Genomic DNA, 18,990 nt, shown 5'->3' with positions numbered 1-18,990 from the left:
TATTCCTCCCTCTCCTATATCTTCACCCACTCCCCTCCCCTTAGCATGTGCAGACACTCTGAGGTCACCCATTCTTTAGTTTTAAAAAACTCAAAATTCAACACACACACACACACACACACACACACACACACACACAGAGGAATATTATTCAACCACTAAAAAGAAGAAAATCCTAAAGAAGAGGGGGGGGAGGAAAAAATCCAGCCATTTGCTACAACATGAATAAATCCTGAGGGCATTATGCTAAGTTAAATAAGTCAGACTGAGAAAGACAAATGCTGTAGGATCTCACATACATGTGGAATAAAAAAAAAAAAAACCTCACAGAAATAGAGAAGAGGTTGCTGTTTGCCACAGGTAAGTCATATAGGTAGGGGAAATGGGTGAAAGAGGTCAAAAAGGCACAAATTTCTAGTTATAAGATAAATGAGTTTTGAGGAGATAATGTACAGTAGGGTGACTATGGTTAGCAACACTGTATTACATTTCTGAAAGTTACCAAGAGACTAGACCCTAAAAGTTCCCTTCACAACAACAACAAAAAATTCAAGGTGATAGATGTTAAACCTAGTGCAGTAATCATTTACAATACATATGTATATCAAATCATTATATTGCACATCTTCAGCCAATCTGAGGTTATATATCAATTATATCACAATAAAACTGGAAGGGAAAATAAAAATCCTAGACCCTATATCTCCTTTTTAACCTGTCACTTCTCAGCCTGATGGTTGCAAACACAGGTTTTCCCTCCCCTTGGAGTCTGCCAGGATTCTTGGGAGTGCCTTTGCCCTACCTTCCCCCCAGTTTCCAAGTACCAACAGGCCCAAACCCTTCCAGAAGCTTTGGCCTTTCCTCCCCCTTCTGCCTTGAGGGTGCAGAGTCCGTTGTGTGTCTGACTCTCTCGAGAAATTCTGCCTGTTTCTGTTTACTGGGAAGCATCTCTCACAGAGTTGGCGTGACCAGAGAGGCATAGTCACACAGAGGCAGTTTTATTTGTTTCATGTGTTTAATTATTTGACTGTTGTTGTGGTTTCTGGGGGTTTAGGGTGAAGAGGTGGGGAAGGAGTTGGTCAAAAGAGGGCTAGAAGTGTAGAAACAAAACAACCTTAAAAAGCTGTGAGAACCAACCACGCTGAGAAACAATTCCATCCACCTGGCCCATCTTTTCCTCCCATATTTTGCTACAGACGTCCACCCACCCACTTACTTGTTTTAGACAGGGAGAAAGGTCCCAAAGAGAGGCAATCATTCAAAACTGCATCTTGAACTGTGACCAGCCTGATATTTTAAGACAGTTTGGACAGTCATCTTAGAGCAAGGAGACGGAATCCTGAAGGTCTGAAAAGTGACTTTAGAAGATTTTGGAAATGCCATGGTGTCAGGATATTCAGGAGGTCTGGATATTGCCCCTCCATCAGATCCTTCTCAGCAAAGCTACAACGTCTCACCAAGGAGGGAAAAAATTACACCAAAGTTCAATTCATGGACGCTCAGTCCATATTGCAAACCTCAAGGTAGGATTGTGTATGGGGCTCTGTATTGGGAATGGGCTAAGAACCTAGAATTTATGCTACTGCTGGTAAAGATCAGATTTTAAATATTTTACATATTGGAAAAGTGGGCTAAAGGGGAGAGAAAGGAGGACAGGAAAGAAGCAGAACACTATTTGCAAAGGGCAAAAAACTGAACCGTGGAGTGATTATTGCCGAACAAATGGCACTGCTCCTAGCATTCGCCAGAGGCAAAGGCTGCCGTGTTTGTCATGGTAGCCTAGATTGTCTCCCTTTCCTCTTATGAAAAAAGGGTAAAATTTATTCCGTGTAGGAAAATGGGACTATGAGTAGTGGGTGACCATTATGTGAAACACGGTTCAGTTCTGTCAGGAGAGCTGCCTGAGAAAGCAAGGAGATCCCCACACCCCACCTACTCACAAGCTGGGTAACTGCCGCTTGGCGTCCTAGGGTGGAATCAAGCTAGAGCCTCAGAGACTTTAAGGTGCCTTTTGGCCCAGAGAGTCAGTGACAACAGCAATGTAGATTGTTGTTCTACTTCCAGTAACCAATAAAGCTACTACATCTAAATCTTGCTTCCTCATTCTGACTTAGCTTTTTAAAACAAGTTAAAAAATATATAATAAATAAACTAAGTTCATTGGCAAATTTCGAGGATCTATTAAGTGCTCAGCCCAGTGACAGGTTTCCTGAAGGCCAAAATTTATTATGGGGAGAACTAAATTAGAGTGAAAGCTAAAGAATGGAGTCATCTAAGTAGGAAAAAAATAGAAAAATCAGAAAATTCCTGAACCCCCAGGAAAACTTCCTTTCTCCCTAATAATGACCATGAAGCCTCCTTCTTTGTAAAGAACCAGATTGCCCCAACACTGTGTGAGTACTCCCTGGCTTGACTCATTTTAACCTAAGGGTAGGGAGGGCAAAATTAGAGTGAGGTGTTTTTTGGGGTTCAGCCACCCTTTTAAAAGTACCCAACTCACACTTGGTTCAGTATGGGGTGTGGGTTTTATAGCTGGCTGCCTCTCCTTGGTGATTAATGGAGCCCCCTGGAACCTCCAGTTCTCAGCTCCTCCTCCCATCTGGGATAAGAATGAATGATTCTCAGGCTAGAGCTGAGAGGTTGGTATGAAGAAGGCTCATATGTAGTAAAAGATGACAGGGTAATGAAGACCTGACATCTTGCTACCAGTGAAATCCCTGAGTTGTTTTCCTGGACCCAAAGAGCAGTATAATGTAAACACCCTTACAAGGTGTCATATGTTCTTACTGGACAAACAGGAAATTCAAATCTTACCCTCCCTAGGCTTGCTGTGGATGACAACCCACCCTCCACACAGCCTCAGGTCCTTCTAAATTACAACGGAATCCTGGTTCTCCTGTAATTGACTTATTTCTGGGGGTCTCTCTCTCCTACATATCAGCTCCTTTGAGCAGAATTCAAGACCCTCCAAGATCCAGCTCTTGCCTCTTACTCCAATCTCACTTCCCACCATTCCAGTTCTTAAACTCTTGTAAGTACAAGCCACACAAAATTCTGTTTTAGATCTCTGCCTTTTGTTTGTATCCTTCTCTCTTGACCACCTGATGAACCCATATTATCCAAAGGTGTGGTCAGTCCTAGGGTTTTCCTGGGCCAATTTTCCTGGGGCAATATGTGCATGCAGCCAAGAGGAAATGGCAAGTTCTTGCTTATAATGTTGCCATATGCAAGCAACACACCTAGGCTCCTCCACATCTTACTTTTTGTGGGAAATTAGCAAAGCAACACTGTTTTGAAGCCATGGTGGTTGGCCCTCTGGCCTAGAAGGAAAATGAGAGAGGAAGACTTCAGACAGTGCTTTCCTTGAATGCCCCTGGGGAGAAGAAAGGCTGCCCTCTTTTCATAGGGTTCTGGGGAGCAAAGGCACACTCTCTGCTAAAGACAGTTGCAGAGTATAGGGCGTGGATCGGTGAAAGTCCTGCACTAATATTACCCCCTTCGTCTGGGGCTTTCTCCCACTCCTTTCCATCTCACTGCCACCATGTCCACCAAGTCCAGTTTTCACGGTGGTGTTTCATGTTCACTGGGCGTGGATTTAAGATTTAACAGAAAACAGTTTCGTTGATGTGTTCTACTGTGTCTCTAGTTTCTATATCATTGATCTCTGTTCTAATCTTGATTATTTCCCTTCTTGTGTGCAGGGTTGGCTTAATTTGTTGTTGATTCTCCAGTTCTTTACGGTGTAAAGAGAGCTGGTGTGTTCTGGATTTTTCAGTTTTTTGAGGGAGGCTTGGATGGCTATGTATTTCCTCCTTAGGACTGCCTTTGCTGTATCCCATAGGTTCTGAACCAAAAATAATCAAGTTAGTTTGAATTTTCATTTCTTTAAATCTTTCTATTAAAGTCACATACTTTTTCTGGATCCATTGGAGAAAACATAGGTCTTCATCTGACAGACATTGCTGATACATTTTCTTTCAGGTAATATGTAAACTATGTTATATTACAGATTCTATCATTTGATAAGTCCTCATCTTTGTGAGATGCATCATATTTTATTCTGGAGCATGTATTATTGCATTTGATCTTTCCATCAATCCCCACTGCTCCAGACCTTTCTAAATTACAACCCAATCCCATTACCTGTGATTTAATTACAGGTAGTTGGTGGTGGTTCCATTTCAACCACACAAAGTCCAGGATCTTTTGCAGAGCACACAGGGCTCTCTAAAATCTGCCCTTTGCTTCTCTCTCATCACATTTCTTACCATCCAGATTTCAAATTGTTGCAGTTGACTAAAGATACAATACTTTCTTACATATTGATGCCTTTATATATCTTTCCCTCTCTGGAATGCCCTCTTGATCTTTGTCTACTTGGTGACACCTATTTGTCCTTAGAGAACCAGAGCTAGTGTCTTCTGGTCAATGGAGCTGCTCCCAAGCACCCAACTGCAGAATTGATTACTCTCTCCTCTGAGTCACAGCTTAACCCTGTATTTATTTCTAAAACAGCGCTTGACCCATTAATTCGTAATAACTTCATTAGGTTACTAGCTCCTCTAGTAAATTATGAATACCACAGGAGCAACATATCATATTAATTTTTATACGCTCATTGCTTGCACAGATGTTGATCTGTAAGTTATTTTTAAATAAGTGAATACAAACGAATTGCAGAGAGTCAGTAAGAAGAAAGAAGAAAATAGATCTGTTATTATGACTCCAATTTAACAGGAAAAAAAAACTGGGCTAGATGTTAGTCCTACAAAACTGAAGGCACTTAAACAAAAAGCTTAGAATCTAATAGCTATACGACAAAACAGAAGGCAACACAGTACTAGGGAAACTCAGAGATTAATTCCCCATTGAGAAGATATGGGAACTATCATTCTATAGATCCTTAAAGATAAGTAAGAAGTAAGCAGGACCGATGATGGCCAAATTAAAACTTTTGTGAAATGAAGGAGTAGTAAATAGAAATCAATGAGAATAGGGAGAAAAGCCTCCTTCATAAAGAACAACATAGGCAAAGGTACAGAGCTGGTGAGTACTGAGGGAAGGTCATGTAGTTCACATGGCCACAGTTAATGGCAGTGTCATGGGAAATCAAGTCTGTAAGGCTAGGTTGAGTTCAATCAGGCAGATCCTTGATATTTTGACTCTGCAAAAAGGAGGCTTTGAGATCAGAAAACTCATTCTTCTTCATAAAAAGCTCTTTATTAAAAAAAAAAAATTAGAACAACCAGAAATTGGATTGCTCAGGCAGGATTGCTCATATTCTCAGCTGATGTTTTACCACAGTCTGTGTTGCTTGGCATGGTCATCTACCTCACCAAATGACTCTCCGCTCTTTCCAAAATAAACTCCACTCTAAGAAGCAAAAGTTAACACCTTGAAGGTATTAAAAAACAAAAGGCTTCAAAATAGTGAAATCCCAAAATCTTAAAAATGGCAATAATGAGAAAAACACTTTTATTTTGAAGGGGATGAACTGCATTTGGATATACAAATCCAGGCATGTTTGTCAAAAAAGAAAGTCATATTACTTTAAAGTCAATAATGGGTATGTATAAAGCATGTGCAAGTCTGTGTGGGAAGGTACACATACATCAGAGATATGAAAACAAAGAGTAGAAATATAATACATTGGGGGCCAGAATTTTCATATCTCTCCATTGGCAACCATAGCCTCTTACTCTTCAGATAAAAGGGTCTGCTATTCAGTCACCAACCAAAACCAGAGGAATGATTTCACTTGTGGAATAACCATGAAGCACCACAGGGCCTGCCTTTTCCTCTGCTACCTCCCTAGGCCAATTCTACTAATCTAAAATATAAATTTCAGTTGTAACAAATACTATGGGGAGAAGAAAATAACTTTCTAAAGCACCATATTTATTATTATTATTATTATTCATATATGGGCTTCTCCCATGACAAAAAAGGAAAAATATTTACTAATCTTTCAAGAATGGTGTGACATTGAACTAATTTATATGACTAAAACTATAGCTCCCTAAGGGTCAACGGTGTTCAGAGTTCTTCCTTTAGAATTAAAGAAATCAGCTGCAGAATAAAATCAGCTACAGTCCATACTTTAAATAGAAGTTTATTATATAAAATCTATCTCACAACCACAACAGGGAACTGGCAGAATAGCCTTTGTTTCTTCAACAATTTTGTTCCACTGGTTGCTCAGCAAGGTTTTAGAATAGCCTTCAGGGAATCTCACTGGCAAGACCGTAGACTCATGTGGATCATAGACTCATAATTATTCAAATCATGTTTTGTTTTAGTAACTCAAATGTTCTCTTTTCTGTATTAAATAATGTATTTCCTTCTACTTTTTTTGATACTCAGCAGTTTCTGAAGTTTCTTACTAAGACGATTTCCCTTTTCTGACTATCCTAATATAGACATATACAGAACAATATGGTAGACTTTATAAAAGGACTGTCCTAATTAAAACAATGCCTAGAACCAGAACTTATAAAATGCAAATTATAGGACTTACCGGTCAATAAAAGATTTTTCTCTGCAAAGAAGATGATACCGTATGATAGTTAACTCAGAGGATTAATAAAAGATATGATGAACTATGTCATGACTGACACGATTTGCTTTACCACCTCTCTCTACCCCAATTTCTTCATTATCAGAATTGAGGTAACCTACCACACAGGGTTCTTAGGAGGAGTAAAGCATGCCATGCTTTAAATCAGTTTGTAAAATAAATCAGTTTATAAAATAAAAGGGTTTATGTAAATCTCATTGATTCTACAATAGTGAAAAGCTGCCCATTCTGGATACCCTTCCAATAAAGTGTACATAGGGTGGGAGGTTGGGGGGTTGGAGTGGGTAAAGGAGACACTGGCCATGTTGTGGAAAACATTGGGGCAGAAGCCAAAGGGTGAAAGTTAGAATCAAGATGAATGCTTCAGAGACAATAATAGCTTCCCACAGAGTGGTGCAAAAGAAACAAAGCAAGTAAAACATACATACTAAAACTTAATTTGCAAGAAACATGAAAATTTGTGTCTGCATGTTTTAAAGGAACCTAACCTTTACAGAGTGTTTGCCAGGGACACGAGCATTGTCTTTGAAGCGCAGCCTTTTTAGGACAGTGTCAAATAACATATTTGCCCACACATGCTTTTGCCAAAGTACAGACAGGTAGGAATCGATCTATGAAGAGAAATGCCTCAGGTTGTTTGCTTTTGACAGGCTCAGCTTTACCTACTCCTCCAAATTAGATTTGTTTTTCTTCTCAGTGTCGCCTGTTAAATCTACCCTCGTGTCTGTCCTACCTTGGGAGAGTGCAGTCAGTTACAGAGAGTAATTGTAATGCTGTTCTAAAAATGTTATCCACCCAAGGAAAACAATACAATTTATTGGGTCTATTGTACACCAGACGCTTTACATACATATTATTCAATCCATGCAAGTTATGGGTGATAACATTTTATAAGGGAGAACACAAAGGCTTGACAGATTGGATGGCACAAGTCAAACAATCAGGACATGCTCATTCTACTGTGAATAGCTCCAACGCCAACGCTATTGAGCAGACAAGAGAGACTGTGGGACTATGTTCTACCCAAGTGACTCCTTAACCAAGAACATGGAGTAAAACGTTTTAGGCATGGCACTAGCAGGTAATGGGGTACTGTATTCTAGAGAGACAAGGGGCAGGCCAGAGGTCTTCACCCACCCATTTACATTTGAAGTTCAGTGATGTATTAGGGGAAAGTAGCACTGGATTATCCTGGTCTAGCAAACTAAAACCAGATAAGCACTTGAAAGAGAAGGATGAACATGATTTCCAGGAGCTTGAACACAATACGCCTAAGGTTCCTTCCTTCTTGTATTCCATAAATCCCTGACTTAACTTTCCAAACCTAAAAGTAATTATGCCTCACTTTTTAAAAACAGTGCAATGTCCACTAATTCCCTCAGCCCCAGAAAGGACACAAAATTGTTCTTTTCCTTTCAGGAAATCTTTTCTTCAAAAACAAACCACAGCTATTCCCCATCCTTGCTACAGATAACACTCTGGTTTCTAAAATGTGCTGAGGCATTTCTATAGTCTTCCTTGGGGCTTGGGTGTGCTGCCTTGACCATCAAAGCTCCAAGGTCAAAACAGTGCCTGGGCAATGGTTGCTTTAAAGGTCTCTCTGAAAACTTCATGTTTCTCAGCCATATTACATAAGTCATTTATTATTCAATAAAACTTCAGTGAAAAGCCTCAGCTACCACCACTTCTCCACCCTTGCACTAGACACCCCTAATTCCAGAGCTCATACAGCAGAAAGATGCTACAGACATGGAGACCATGCCTACCTTTTGGAGCCCTGCACCAAACCTGGAGAACTAAACCAACCTTCAGGAATTCAACTCATAGCAGAAAGTAGGTTAACAGACAGCATTTCATGTATCTGCCCACCCCTTCGGGCAGCTCTCCATCTATTATTTCTGCTCTGCCTCCAATCTCATGTGTAAAGCCATGCATCAAACATGTCCAAACTTTAGGTCGGCACTATTCTTATAACCCGGATGGAAGTCATAGCCTGAAGGCACAATGATACAAGCCCAATTTTCTCTCTGCTGCATCTGTGGTGCTCCACAAACTCAGTTCAGTGGAATCTTCATCCCAGAAAAATTTAATAGTATGTTTTCCAGCCCACTCCTTATACTTTCCCTCAGTGGACTCCTTCTTGGGTGCCGCCTATGCTTTTGGCTCATGGGTGCTTTCCACAAGATCAAATGGACATCCAGACATCAAAAATAGATGAGATTTGGGACACATGTTGCCAGTTTTTTTTAACCTGTTATTATGGAGGTGCCTTGGTCTGTCAACAAACTCAGGATGCCAAGGACTCCTTCCAGAATGATCCCATTGTACAGTTCTGCTCCAACAATCCAAAAAAAAAAAAAAAAAAAGAGAGAGAGAGAGAGAATTTTCCTTCTTTGTTCATCAGAATCACACAGAGAGATGGTTAAAAATATACTTCTTGGAGCACCTAGGTGGCTCATTCAGTTAAATGACTGCCTTCAGCTCAGGCCATGATCCCAGAGTCTGGGGATTGAGGCCTGTATTGGGTTCCCTGCTCAGCAGGAATTCTGCTTCTCCCTCTGCCCCTCACCCCTCTCTCATACTCCCTCTCACACTCCCTCTCCCTCAAATAAATAAATAAAATCTTTAAAAAAAAAATACACCTTCCCAGGGTCCATCCCAAGCCTACTGGACCAGAATATCCAGGAATAGAAACCAGGGATGTCTGTTTTAACAAGCTTCCTTATTGATCCTATTGAAAATGTGAATTTGAGAGAAATATCACTGCAGCCTTAATTAGTAATATGAAAATCTGAAAATTTCTTTATAATTTAGATCCTTCCTCAAATATATAACTGTCCTAAGAGATAACAGTTTCCTTTCCAGAGAGCTCAAGATCATACTTGCAGGCATTCAACTGGGAGAAGGCAGATTTCCAATGGACCCTAATCCTGGTCATAAGGAGATGAAGACAAACTATTTTCTCCTTCTCCCACCTTCCCTCAGTCCTGACAAAGAGCTGACTGATCACAAATATGATTGCTTTATTAATAAAAATTCCATCCTACATTTTGGTTTTTTTTACAGTGATATGATGTGATGGGTTGAACAGAATATTTTTAGAGGATTTAATGTCTTCATTTTCAAAAAGAAGGTCTCTATCTCCACTTTAATGGCAAATACATTGGACCCAAACACCTTAGGACTTAGATCCCTGGGGTGAAAGACCATAAAGTTAATAGGACAATGGACACAACTGATAAATAGCTGACTAACAGTGGGAACCCGTAACTTGTCCAAACCTGAGCACATAATGATAGCTTTGACTTTACTCTGAGCCTCAGTGGAGAGGAAGTTCAAAGTGAGTTAGCCACTAATGGGAAATTCATGTTCACTTTCGACATCCCCTGATTTTCCCTTTTTTACTTCCACAGTTGCAAGTCAAGTTTCTATACGCAAGCAGACAACCCTGGGTAAGCCCAATTGAACTAATGCCAACTAACCAGGTCACATAGATATAGATGAATAGTGACTGATGAAAGGTTAGTGAGAACTTCAAGTGACTACCCAAAATAGGATCATCAGCTTCTCATGAAAAGGAGAGTAGTTGATAAAATTTTCCAAAACATCAAAAAAAAGATAAATGTAAAACAGGTTTTTATATATTATCAAAGTGATAAAGTAATAATATAGTAACAACCGTTTTCACTGATGCATTCAGCAAATGTTTACTGAGCACCTACTATATGGCAGGCACTGTGCTAGGCATGGAGGAGTCAAAGGTGAATAAGCAACAGGCTTGACCTCAAAGACCTGTGTTTCTAGTAAGTGGAGACAAATATGTGCACAAAGGTGTGCAATAAGGAACTAGGGGTGTTAGGCAGGTGGGTGGACAGGCAATGATGGGGACAAAAGAGGGAATAGTCAAATGGTCTTTGAAAGGCAAGAGATAGCCTGTATAGTCTTCAGTAGTTCGTAGGTGCTCACTGAACAGATAAGGTAAAGAAAGTCTCTCAGGGCAGCATGAACAAAAAACTTTTATAAAGACAAAATGTATGGCATATTTATAAAATGTCAAATAATTTGGGACATCCAGAATATCACAGGGTTCAAGGAAAAAGACCTAGGGATAACCCTGAAGAAGTAAGAGGAGCCTTGTAAAGAGCTCTGAATAGCATGCCTGGGTCCTGAAGCTCCAGAGGGTCCCACTGAAGAGCTTTAAATCTTACAGTCATGCTAAATTCACCCTGGGTGAAATATAGAGATGAAGTATAAGCAAAGAGGTATCAGAGTCACAGAATTGGTGTGGAGGACAATGCAATGACCTAAGGACAACTCAATGATCTAGACAAGATCATGAAGGCTGAATTAAACCAGAGTAGTAAAATAGAGGTGTGTGCAGATGTTAAGAATTACTATGAGAATTTTAAAAAAAAAAGGCTATGGACAAAAACCCAGTTGACCTAGTGTCTCTCTTTTTATTCTTACAAGTAGTCAAGTTATTTACTGAAATGATTCCATGCAGAGCATAAATTCCATGTGAGACAACAGTCTAAATTTCATTTCTCTGATAAAATATATGAGTGCTACTGATATTTCAGCTACAGCTGAAATACACACAAGGCATGAAGGAAAAGAAGAGCCTAGGATTATGTGAAATAAGCATTTCTCAGTAATTGCCAGAGGTCAAAGTGGAGGGTAGAATTTGATTACAAGGGGTTAGGGGCACAGGGAACAGACAAAATTGTTCTATATCTTGACTATTGTGGTAGTTACCTTTTTGCTTTTGTAAAAACTCATAGACCCATACACCAAAAATAATGAATTTCTCAGAATAGCAATCTGAGAAAGGAAACCTACTTAGTCTTGGATATTCATTCATTCATTTGTTTACTCATTCAACGAATACACATATTCAACAAATAGCACATACCCTATGCCAGAAACTGTTATATGTTGGATACATGGTGAAAAATGGGCCCCATGGAGCCTGCAGTACAGTGGGAAAGATATTCATTAAGTAAATATTTGTAAATTCGGTTACAATTGTGATAGAAAAAAATAAAGAGCAACATAATATGAAAGCACACAATAAGCTTCCCTGAAGCAGTGACATTAAAACTAAACCCTGGGGCGCCTTGGTGGCTCAGTCAGTTGAGGGCCCACTTGATTTCATTCCAGATCACGATCCCAGGGTCATGAGATGGATCCCTGCATTGGGTTCCACCCACAACGTGGAGTCTGCTTGCAATTGTCTCTCTGTCTCTGCCTCTGCCCCTCCCCCTGCACAATCGTGCTCTCTCTCACTCTCTCACTCTCTCGCTCTCTTGCTCTCAAAATATATAAATAAAATCATTTTTTAAAAGACCCTATATTTAAAAAAAAAAAAAAAAAGATTCTCACCCTCTGCCCCTCTACCCCCCACAAAAAACTAAACCCTATGGATAAGTTAGGTTCACTAAAAGTGAAGAGGAGTGGTCAAGGGAGAACACCGCATTTGGGAAGACCCTGAGGTAGGAGTTCTCACAGTACGCTCTTGCATACTAACACGTGCTCACAAACGTCCTCACAAACTCCCCTCCTCATGTACACATTAATAAATTTTGTGTTTCTCTCTAAGACCCTTTATGCTGTGTATATTTTTATAATGGAAATTGATAAGGACTTTCTATATACTTTCTATATCTACCCTTTAGCAGATAGGACAAACCAATAAAACTATTTAATCTATTTGTACCTCAATTTCAGGCCCCATGCTCAGCAGGGAGTCTGCTTGAGATTCTCTCCCTTTCTTTCTGTCTCTCTCCTCTCAAATAAGTAACTCTTTTAAAAAGAAAAAACATTAACTCTTTAAAAAATTGACAATATCAAGTATTGGGGAAGATAGACAGTAGATGGGTCTCCTCTGCATTGCCAATGAAAGTGAAAAAATGGTACAACCACTTTGGAAAACAGTTAGACAGTTTCTTTTAAAGTTAAACATACACTTATCATCTGGATCCAGCTACTCCTACTCCATTTACCAAAATGAAACAAAACCATATGTCCACACTAAGACTATTCATAGCAATTTTACTCATAATAGTCAAAAACTGGAACAACCCAAATGTCCACCAGTAGGTGAGTGACTAACAAATTGTGCTATTAACACAATAAAATACTACCCAGCAATAAAAATATAACTACTAGTAAATGCAACTATGTAGACAAATCTCATGGTTCTCACATCAAGCTGGCCAAAAGAAGCTAAATACAAAAGACTACATTCTGTGTGGTTCCTTTTATATGATGTGCTGGAGAGACAAAACAAGTTTATAGTGATAGAAATCAGATCAATGGTTGCCTAGAGCTGTGAGTAGAGAGGATTGACAAAGGGGTGTGTACAAGGGAACCGTCTGGTAGATGAAAACGTGCTGTATCTTGACTGTGGTGGTGGTTATATGGGTGTATGCACGTAGGAACTATACACTTAAAAAGTATACAGTTATTGTATGTAAACTATACCTCACAAAGTCCATTTTTAAAAGGATGGTTGCCTAACTCTTTAAATTAGAAGACTTATCTTCATCATCATCCTACAATGAGTCATTCAGCAGTAAATTTTATAAGGAACAAGTTCTTTATGAATCATGCCCAGGCACCCCAAATAAATATCTAACCATTCATTTGTGTTCTACATGCATGGCTGGAGAAAGAGCTGCCCATTAACCCAACCCTGCCCATCCTCTCTGATTCTGAGCTGCAGAAGAATTTGTAACTTCATTTCTCCTATTCCTCGGTAGCCTCATTAATGATTTGTTGACCAGTTCCTAAAGTGCCTGCATTTATTCTTTTTAAACATTTTATTTACCTATTTGACAGAAAGAGAGTGAAAGAGCACAAGAAGGCAGAGGGAGAGGAAGAAGCAGGCTCCCCACTGATCAGGGAGGCTGATGTGGGGTTCCATCCGAGGACCCTGGGATCATGACAAGATGCAAAGGCAGTCGCTTAACTGACTGAGCCACCCAGGCACCCCTTACCTTTTCAGCAAATTCTACCATCTGAAATCTTGGCTGGCTGCAGAGATTTGGGGTACATTCTCTTCAAAATCTGCCCAGATCTCATACCAGAGGTAATGGTTAATCTGACTGCATAATGATCCAGTGCTAATGCTGGTCTGATAAGATGCCCTCATTACCTTCCCGTGCTCAAGGACCCTCTTAAAGACTTTTTTGAAAACACAGGCAAAAGGAAATCTAGAGCTTTCTTTCTTTGAAATTTTCCTGTCTGTAGTCAGAAATTGATGGACAAAAGCAAAGCATCGTAAACTAAGGGCACTGTTAGTCTGTGCAATGATCTTACGTGCTGAGTGCCTCCAGCTACTGGAAAACCTCCCTTCCCGATTTGGAGCTTTAAAAAAGGGTGGGGGGGTGGAGCACCTGGGTGGCTCAGTGGGTTAAGTCTCTGCCTTTGGCTCAGGTCATGATCTCAGGGTCCTGGGATTGAGCCCTGCATTGGGCTCTCTGCTCAGGGGGGAGCCTGCTTCCCTCTTTCTCTGCCTGCCTCTCTGCCTACTTGTGATCTCTCTCTGTCAAATGAATAAATAAAATCTTAAAAAAAAAAAAAGATTTTATTTACTTAAGAGTGAGTGAGCGAGAGAGAGATAGTCCAAGCCAGCAGGGAGAGGCAGAGGAAGAAGGAGAAGCAGACACCCCGCCAAGCAGGGACCTTAACATGAGCTTGATCCCAGGACCCCAGGATCCTGACCTGAGCCAAAGGCAGACACCCAACTGACTGAGCCACCCAGGTGCCCTGATTTGGAGCCTTAATAAGGTAGCAGGATGCTCACTTCAGCAGTACAATGAAACAGAGAACATTAGCATGACCCCTGCACAAGGATGACACAAGCATTCTCAAAAAACAAACAAACAAAAAATTCATAGGAAAAAAGAACACTCTTGTGGTTACCAGAGGAAGGAAGTGGGAGGTGGGGAAATTGGGTGAAGGTGGTCAAAGGTACAAACGTGCACTTATAAGATAAATCCTGGGAATGCATTGTACATGGTGACTATAGTTAACATTGCTGTCTGGTGTATCTGAAAGTTACTGAGAGAGCAGATACTAAGAATTCTCATCACGAGGAAAAACGCAAACTTTTTTTAACTATATGAGGTGATGGATGTTAACTAAATTTCTTGTGGCAACCATTTCACAATGCATACATGTCAAGTCATTATGCAGTGTAACTTAAATTTACACACAGTGCTGTATGTCAGTTATATCTCAATAAAACTGGGGGCATGGAGAAGAATAGCAGAATATGCTTAAAACTTACTACAAGCTCAAAGCCTGTGTTATCTATTGTATTGTTTTCTATGGCTGCATAGCAAATTACCACAAACTTAGCAGCTTAAAACACCATCCATTTATTATCTCACGGTTTGGCAGATCAGAAAGCTGAGTGGTCCTGGTGATAATCTCTGCATGGTTCACCCCAAGGCCAAACTCCAGGAGTCAGCTGAGCAGGAATCTTATCTGAAGATTCTGGACAAAAATTTGCTTCCAAGCTTATATAGCCTATTGGCAGGATTCAGTTCCTTGGACAGGTAGGACTGATATCCTATTTTCTTTCTGGCTATCTGGAAACTGCCTGCATTCCTCAGCTCACAGCCCCCTTGCTTCCTCTTCAAAGCCAGTAATTGTAGAGGTGATCCTTCTCAGGCTTCAAATCTCTTACCTTCCCTTCTGTGACCAATCACAGAAAGCTCTCTTCTTTTAAAGAGCTCATGAGATTAGATCAGATGCACCTGGATAGTCTCCCTATCTTAAGGTCAACTGATTAGTAACCTTAATCACATCCAGAAAATAACTTTTGTCATGTAACATAATGTAATCACAGGAATAACATCAGGGGCAGACACCATGAAACCATCTTAGAATTCTGCCTACCATAGTGATGCTAGATTTTTTCCCAGTACCACTGACCTTTATATCCCTAGAGTTACCATTCACCCAAACATTTTAAAGTCTTTAAAAACAAATGCTGCTAGTCAGTGATTCAGAGCCTACTTCCCGGATTACAGTAGTTAAGACTGGGATACCATTTTTTTTTTAAATTAAAGTTAAAGGAACTGTGTTTAAAACCAAGTTTTCAGGGCACCTGGGCGGCTCAATTGGTTAAGCAACTGTCTTCAGATCAGGTCATGACCCTGGAGTCCGAGAATCAAGCCCCACATCAGGCTCCGTGCTGGGCAGGGAGTCTGCTTCTCCCTCAGACCCTCCCCTTTCTCGTGCTCGTGCTCTCTCTGGCTCTCTCCTCTCTGTCATTCTCTCTCTCACTCTCAAATAAATAAATAAAATCTTTAAAAAAAAAAAAAAAAAAAACAAGTGCTCAGGGCAGAAAGAAGTCATTATGAGGGAAAAGTTTTATAAAGGAGGCACCCAAGCAGAGCTTTCTAGGATGCTGAGAATTTGGGTAAACAAGAGCATGACCAGAGACAGGAATAAACAGGGCTTTGGCAGAGTGAGGAGACCCACCTGACAGCCTGTTTGGGAATAATGGGCTATCAGACAGATGGGCAAAACTGAAAAGATGGCTTTTATAGATCAGGACAAGAATTTGCATTTGATTCAGTAAGCAATACTGAGCCTTTGAGTATGCCAAATAGTTAGAAATTGTTGGATTGGTGAGAAAAATAAGATTAGAGAAAGAATAACTAGAAAACTATGGGAGACACAAATTGCTTATCTTTTAGAAATACATACTGATATTCCACAATGAGTGGGATAGGCTTTTACATCTTCAAGAGAAAAATAAGGGGGAAGAAACAAAAATAATAAAGTGATTATAACTGATGAAGCTTCCTGATATATTGAACACAGGTGTTCAATATACTTTCTTGCCTACTTCTGCATGTTTGAATGTTTCCATAATAAAATGGTTTTTTTAAAGCCTATTGTGGTAATCAAGGAATAAGTCATAAAAACCTAGACTTATGTGGTGGCAGGGAAAATAGAAAGAAAAGATTAATTCAACAAAAAGTTTGTTTTGATAACAGACTTGATAAAACAACTTCAGCTGAGGGAAGAAATAAAACTGACTCATTTATATAGCCTTGGAAATAAAATGTCTTAAAAAGGAACCTATCAATCTGAACTTTCAATGAAGTTTGCTCCTCATTAGTCTGTATGATCCGGATGCATAAAAAATTAATAACCCGTGTAAGTTAAATTTCTGCCCATAGAAACTTTTTCTCTGTTTACTGCATCACGTGAGAAAACTGGACAGAAGGTCCATTTGGGAAAAGCTGTGTATTAATATGTAGCTTTTATTGGTCTATATAAAAAATAATTTTGTAAGTCCCTAGAAGCTTCTCATTTATTTACTTTTCTCTTAGACATGACACTGTAGTATATTATTTTTAAAGTTTTACACAAGTGGAGTCCAAAATTTTATCTTTTTAAAAAATTATCTGGGAATCTTCTGGGTACAAGCACCTAAAAGACTCAAATGCTTTCTTCTTTTCCCAAGGGATTTATTTTTAGTTTTCTGCAAAATTGCTATCCTGAAGATGAACAATTCTTCTGTATCTGCAGGAGCCTGAAAAGGAGAATTTCTTGAAATTCTTAATGTAATTTTTGAAGGAATATGTCTTGGGGCAAAAAGAGAAAGGCTTTTAAAAATGCATGAAAGTAATATCCTAGGTTTAAAAAAAAAAAAAAAAAAAGCATTAGGAGTCATTTCAGAAAGGCCCTCCATGGGAAGGCTCTCACTGTCTCACTAAGACAAATAAAAGCTCCAGCTCAAACCCTAAGCCTGTGAAAGACAGGAGTGGGTCACTTCCACAGCAGCCAACACCTGAGGTTTCCATGAGAGACACCTGAGGCTTTAGGAGGGAGCCCATACTCTTACACAAGCACTTACGACTGAAGGCCTGCCCGAGGGACATTTGGCTGCAAATACAGAGAAAAGGCCATGGCATTAAGATACCATGAGTTGAGAAAATAAAAGAGTGATTTCAAACTTATGCACCAAATCAACGAAGCTAAGAAATCCAGTATTATTTCATAATCTTAAATTTGTCCCTATTATCAAACCCAAAGGTATTAAGCTGTCCCAACAGGAAACACATACTGGATTCAGGTATCAAGTACCCAGAGCTATTGAAATCTCTATTTTCAGATAAATAGCCAGAATCCCGCCACTTGAAAAAACATTATATTCTAGACCTAAAACATTATATTTTAATGGATTTTGGCAAAGTGGTTTAGTATTTATTGTCTGAAACCATGGAGTTCCTGGAGTTGATCTTTCACTTTAAAATACCTGGGTTTTCCAGGAAGTACTTACCCTGATTATATCATTACAAGGTCAGATGGTCAAAAATGAAGGCATGTAATTTATGATCATGTTGCTTTTTAGGGAATGTGAAGAGTAACAAGTTTGTTCACATGCGTACCAGAGAATAGAATGACCGATGATAATCAAAGAAGCTTTGTATTAAGTTTCAAAGAATTAAAGTTCTTTTTAAAATTATAATTTTTAAATTATATCCAATAATTATTTTATTGTTTCTACTAAAACTTATCAATGTTAAATGAATCTCCTAGTCAATGCCAGTTATTAGAGCTAATAAATGAAATGGAAATGATATATCTTAAATGAATTATGTATTAAAAAAAAATCCTCATGGGGCACCTGGGTGGCTCAGTGGGTTAAAGCCTCTGCCTTCGGCTCAGGTCGTGATCCCAAGGTCCTGGGATCGAGCGCCACATTGGGCTCTCTGCTCAGCGGGGAACCTGTTTCCCTTTCTCTCTCTCTGCCTGCCTCTCTGCCTACCTGTGATCTCTGTCTGTCAAATAACTAAAAAAAATCTTAAAAAAAAAAAATTCCTCATAGTTTCTGAAGACAAGACTATAGGATTGCTCAAAAAGAAGTGTTCTTCTTAACCATTGCGTGAAAAGAATAATAGTGGAAGAAAAGATTGTAAAGCCTCTTTCCCTAGTGTAGGGGGTTCAGTGGTAGCCCCCAAGAAGACATGTCCATGTCCAAATCCTCAGAACCTGTGAACCTTACCTCATTTGGGAAAAAGATCTTTGCACATGCAGTTAAGAATACCAAGATGAGGTCATCCTGGAGGCTCCAGTGGGCCCTCAATCCAATGATATGTGTGCTTTTAGAGGCAAACAGAAAAGAGATATGGAGTAGAGGAGAAAGCCATGTAGATCGAGGCCGAGATGGGAGTGACACACCATCCGCCAAGGAACGACTGCCTGGAGCTGCCAGAAACTGAACAGACATGGAAGGATTCTGCTCTCAAGCCTTTGGAGGAAGCATGGTCGTGCTGACAGCTTCATTTCAGAATTCTGGCCTCCACAACCTGAGAGAATAAGTTTCTCCTGCTGTAAGCCCCCAGGTTTGTGGTCATTTGTTACACAGCCCTAGGAAACTAATA

The 18,990-nt window shown here is 39.7% G+C and overlaps 1 non-coding gene across 1 annotated transcript; it reads left to right on the top strand.

The window, feature by feature from the left end:
* Positions 1-14,368: 14,368 nt before the first annotated feature.
* Positions 14,369-14,476, top strand: LOC123394624. Its single transcript, XR_006609377.1, has one exon. It is a non-coding gene; the product is annotated as a U6 spliceosomal RNA (small nuclear RNA).
* The last annotated feature ends 4,514 nt before the right edge of the window (positions 14,477-18,990 follow it).

The sequence above is a fragment of the Mustela putorius genome, unplaced genomic scaffold (assembly GCF_011764305.1).
Source record: "Mustela putorius furo isolate JIRA1106 unplaced genomic scaffold, ASM1176430v1.1 tig00003834_pilon_pilon_pilon, whole genome shotgun sequence".
NCBI lineage: Eukaryota > Metazoa > Chordata > Mammalia > Carnivora > Mustelidae > Mustela > Mustela putorius.
Note: the sequence above shows the minus strand (reverse complement) of the source record. Positions and strands in the feature narration are given on the sequence as shown.